Raw genomic sequence first — 5,478 nt, 5'->3', positions numbered from 1 at the left:
TCTTCAAACTTGATTTATTTGAATTTTCACCAAAAAATATTTTGAACTAAGGCTTTTCTGAAAGGTTAGACCATAAGCTGAAACCCTATGGAAAAAGATTTTAGGTTCATGCAAGTTCGATAATATTGAGGTTCCTGGTATGCGTGCGACGGGTAAATTGTTAATCAGTTTTGATAGATATTTTCATCCTTTTTTTAAGTTTTAACATATTCGATTAGAAAGTCAAAATAATCATTTAAGTGTTAGCGCGGGATGCAAGAGGGGGCCTGTGTCCCATCTGTCATCCGTTTCTTTCAAGTGTTTGTTTAGAAGAGTAAGTGAGAAAAAAGCTGGCTACGCCAATGCATATTATGTAAATTTATAGGGAAAAGGTTTCGATGTCAGGTCCTCAGCGAAAAAATCATGTGCGTGCAGTGCACTAAACAGGCTCTCTTCAACATTACAAGTGTGGGTACCGATAAACATGTAAAATCAGGTATGCGTTGCGGATCTGCAGTAGCATTGTTCAAACATCTTCGAAAGTTCGGAAAGTTTCCGTTCGGTTTGCGGCAAGCGCTACTCATTTTCTTATCATCATCACCGCTTGTCCTCATTAGCGAAATATTTTCGCCGAGAGATAAAACTTGAGCGCAAAAGCTCTTAATCCCGGATTATGAAAGTTTCACTTCATTTATGCCGGTATTCAATTACATCGCACACCAATGCAACACAAGTGCACCCGAGGAATGCAAATTAAACGCTGGCAGAATGCTTTCCACTTTTAGTTCTCACTCGATGCTGAGGGCAAGAAAAAATGTATTTGACGCAGTGCCACTGACTGGTTGGTGGCGTTGTTGTAAACTAAGAAATGTTGTAAAATTCCTCTCAATTTAGGGTTGCATTCGAGTAAAAGTTGCGAATTCGGCACTACCCTTGAGAGGACCCGTAACAGGCAGACAATGGCGTGGCGAGACAGAACAAGTGAAAGTTAAGAAGTGTGCTCTTTGCTTGCTTATTCTTTTACGATTTGCGACGAGTTTGCCTCCTCGTCGCAAATCGCTTCTGCCCTACGGAGGAGTTTACTACAGCCAACAACAACAACTACGTCGAGAAGATTTTCCTGAGTGGCGGAGGAAAAGATTGTTTCGAGCTGAACGTGCTCGCTCCATCCACGACTGTGAGTGAGTATGGAACGTCTTACAGCAAAATCAGCAGCAGAGCGATAAAACCCACTTGCCGATCCGTTTTAGTAGTGCCGGCTCGTGCTGCACGTTGTCGCAACCAAATCTAATTTGCTACAATTTGAATCTTGTCTTGGAGATGGGTGAGGTTCCTACCTCCTAAAATCGTTCGTCGGTGAACTGGATAGGGTATTCAATCTTGTTGTCTTCGGGGCTGAGGCGGGGCTGGCTGCTGCGCTTCTTGGGTATGTAATGCAATTTGTGACTGGTCTGGTTCGTCTTGTCCTTGGGAGCATTCGTAGTTAGATCAATTTGAAGTTGTTGAAGAGATAAGGAGCTGGACAAATCTGTGGATAAACTGATATTTGTGTAGGTTAATGCTCTAGAAAGAGTGGACACTTGTGAGTTGAGATGAACTTAAGGATTCTTTAGAATTTGTCATATGGATTATGCTCGATTGCAAATGTTGTTGCAAATCTTCTTTCTGTTTTTTTGCAACTCAATTGCCCCTTTAAAACATTTTTTTTACAAAAACGATAACGGTGTTGGAACAAACGGTGTGGGTACTCACACTCAAATCACAGAGAACAGTCACCCCATAATGAAAAGCGAATTACCCCGAGAGGCTAAGCCAATGCTGAATTCCCCCGAGAACGTAAACCAATGCTAAATTCCCCCAAGAGGGTAAACTGTAGTAAAAAGCGAATCCCCACGAGAGGGTATGCTAGTGGTGAATTCCTCTGAGAGGATAGACTGGTGGTGACTTCCTCGTAGAGATTAAGCCATATTAAAAGTCAAATGTTTAGGCTGATGATGATGACGATGAAAATGATGATCAAAAATGATGATGCTTAGAGGTAAGAGATAGATCATCGATGAGAGTTAAGAGAGAAGGGATATGAGAAAAGAGATAAAAGATGATGAAAAATGAAAGATTAGAGACGAGGGAGACATGAAGGGTGAGAAATTAGAAATAAGAAATAGGGTATGAGAGATCAGAGATCAGAGATGATGCTGATGATGGAAGATGAGTTGAGGTTATGATAATGAGAGAAGAGAGATTAGAGATGATAAATGAGAGATAAGAAACGAAGGACGAAAAATACATAATGAGAGATGAGATGAAAGAAGAGGGATGAGAAATGAGAGTTGAGAGATGGAATGAGAGACGAGATTTGAGAGATGGGAGATGAGATATGAGAGATTATGGAAGAGAAATGAAAAATTAATGATAAGAATTGGGAGATGTAAGAATAGAGATGAACAGATGAGAGATGAGAGTTGAATTTTAAGAGATTAGAGTTACGAGATTAGAGATGAGAGACGGAAGATGAGAGATGAAAGATCAGATATAAGATATGAGTAATGAAAGATGAAAAAAGTAAAATATGAGGTAAAAGGTATGAGTTATTAGTGAGAGATTAGAGATGAAAGATGAGAGTTGATGATGATGAGAGATGAGAGATGAAAGATGCGAAATGAGATGTGGGACAGGAGAGATGGGACATGAAAGATGATGAATGAGAAATGAGAGTTGTGAGATGAGAGATGAAAGAAGAAAGATAAGAGATGAGATATGAGGCATCAGAGATGAAAGATAAGAGATGAGAGATGGGAGATTATGAATGAGAGATAAGAGATATGAGATTTGATTTATGAGATATGAGATAAGAGATAATAGTTAAGAGTTAAAAGAGAGATATTGCCTGTTGCTTTGCTTTTTCGTTTAAAATATGTGTTTACATGCCAAACATCAAGGAAGTAGCGAGTAAACAAACCAATTATTCTATGCACCACTTTGAAATGTGTAACCGACGCTGGAAGTTTAAGCAGCGAAACGAATCAATAAAGTGTGCTAATACTGGAGGGGACAAATTTTGTATGGTATACAGATTTTTAAAAAAAGTGACATTGATTTTTCAAAAAATCATCTGACATCCCTGGTTCAGAGATAAGAGATGGTGATGATATTCTTCAATCACTTAACCTAATTTACAGCTCTTTTGTCCGTGAGCGATTCCAATTGGCGGCTGCACTTACACTTACAGCGCCTAAATGTATTCTATTCTAATTCCACTAAAGCTAATTCGAACTGATGGCCTTTGCGCTGCTGTCACTTTTTACCCTGTCCATGGTAGAATGATGAGCACGATGTTGCTGTGTGGCTCTTGTTCCATTTCCAGTCCGATAGGAGGTCCATTATGAGTTGCCATTAGCCGATATCCAAGTTTCCGGGTCCGTTAGAGCATATGCTCAGAAGAGGGTTAGGTGTCAGCCGCTCTCGGGGGGAAGAGCAACTGACGAAAAATTTCAAGTGCTGGGGCTGGGATCGAACCCATGACCATCCACTTATGAAGTTAACGTGTAGCCGATACGCTACGGGCCCCGGAAGATGGTGATGATGAAGATGCGAAATGAGAAATGATGATGATGAGGTGGGAGTGAGCAGTTATTACTAGCTATTAAGCAGTGAAGAGCGAGGAGTGAAATGCGAGTAATACGAAATAAGGAGAAGCAATAAAAAGGTGATAATAAGCTGGTGATCGATCGACTGTAAGGTTTAATCTTATGATTTTCGGTAACGCAGTCTTTATTGTAATAAACGAAATTTAAGCTATCTGCCCGACGTTTTGACACTGGTTTGGTGTCATCTTCATTTAGATGACACCAATCCAGTGTCGAAACGTCGGGCAGATAGCTTAAATTACGTTCAATAATAAGAAGTAAGTTGTGAGACATGAAAAGTAAGAAGTGAAATGTAAGGAGTGAAATGTAATCAATTTAATGTAGGGAGTAGTAAAGCGAGGAATAACCACCCTAATAGAAAAATATGATACAACGTGCTTAACAACCCTTTCGGGCTATCATATTGATCATACATGGAATGATACAATCATTCACCCTATCAGCAGTGTATAATACATTTTTATTAGGGCAGTAAGGAGGGTGAGCAGTGATAAGTGAGCAGTTAATGAGCATAAGCATGAGCTGATTTACCTGAGATAGCGAAATTGTACAGAGAACCAATAAGCTTGGGATTTGGGATTTGCCACCATCCTCAATGTACACGTTTCGAGAGCTCAACATTTATTGAGTCAATAACGGCGCTGGCCACGTCATTATGGTCAACTGGGAAGGTAAGGGATGTTAGTTCGACAACTGTTGCTACTAGAGGTTGTATGGACTACTGGACATTCCATAGTTGTCACGGGAAGGAGTTTTGTTAGTATAGAGGGATTGGTAAGCAATGCGATCCATTGCAAATTATACAGTATACACACAAATATGTCACTTTACAATTTGGAAGAATGATGAAAATTTATGGAATGAAAAAGATTTTGCGTCACCTCGCAATTGTGAGGACTAGTGGACCAACATGGATTGCTACCTGCCATAAAATCAATATGTAGAAACAAAACTTTATACCGTCACTATCAGTGACGGACTGCACAAACTTAGGGAAAATACTGACGCATAATTACGGATCAAATTTGCGTGGCCAGCACCGTAAGGTGGGTGACTGTACAAAAATACAGGAAAATCAAATTAAAATGGAACATTCATGAAAAATTGGGCTGACACTTGAAGTAATGAACTTTGGGGTTTTTGTTGAGTTAATATATGAGTGACGATTTTAAAATATGTACATATACAGCGTTTTTTAAAGAAAAACGAAGAACAAGTTCACCGATTATCAATCATTCACTCGAGCCCCCGTCGACCTATCGAAAAAAAAAACGATGCATTCATTTGAAACTATTTTCCGACACTTGCAGGCACAATACATTACTAAAAACTAAACATTCACGCGTCTATTGGTTTCGTTTCGCACGAGACAATAGCGAAAGCGATCGATTATGCTGCGATACTCACCTCTTGCAGGAGCGATGCATACACAGCAAAGAACAACACAAAACTCATAGTGAGAAATGAGCATTAAAGCGTAAGAAGTGAGCAGCGAAGAATGAAAGGTGAGAAATTAGCAGTGATGAGTGAAAAGGTAACTGTAAGGAAACGGTAGTGAAGTAGTGAGGAGTGGTAAATGAGGAAAGAAGAGCTAGCAATGATGAGTGAGGAATGAAGAGTGATGGGTGAAGAGAGAGTGATATTGGGGAGTGCGAAGAGAGGAGTATAGTAGTTTGTGGGGAGGAGTGAGCGGTGAAGCGTGAGAATTAGGCAGCGAAGACTGAGCAATGAGAAGTGTGGAACAGTGAGAAATGAGTAGTGAGAAATAATCAGTGAAAAGGAATGGGCAATGGAAATGAAGCAAGGTGTAAGAAATGAGGAATGAAGAGTTGAGGATGAGAACTGAGTGAGT

The sequence above is a fragment of the Aedes albopictus genome, chromosome 2 (assembly GCF_035046485.1).
Source record: "Aedes albopictus strain Foshan chromosome 2, AalbF5, whole genome shotgun sequence".
In the NCBI taxonomy this organism is placed as follows: Eukaryota; Metazoa; Arthropoda; class Insecta; order Diptera; family Culicidae; genus Aedes; species Aedes albopictus.
This window is presented reverse-complemented; position numbering follows the sequence as displayed.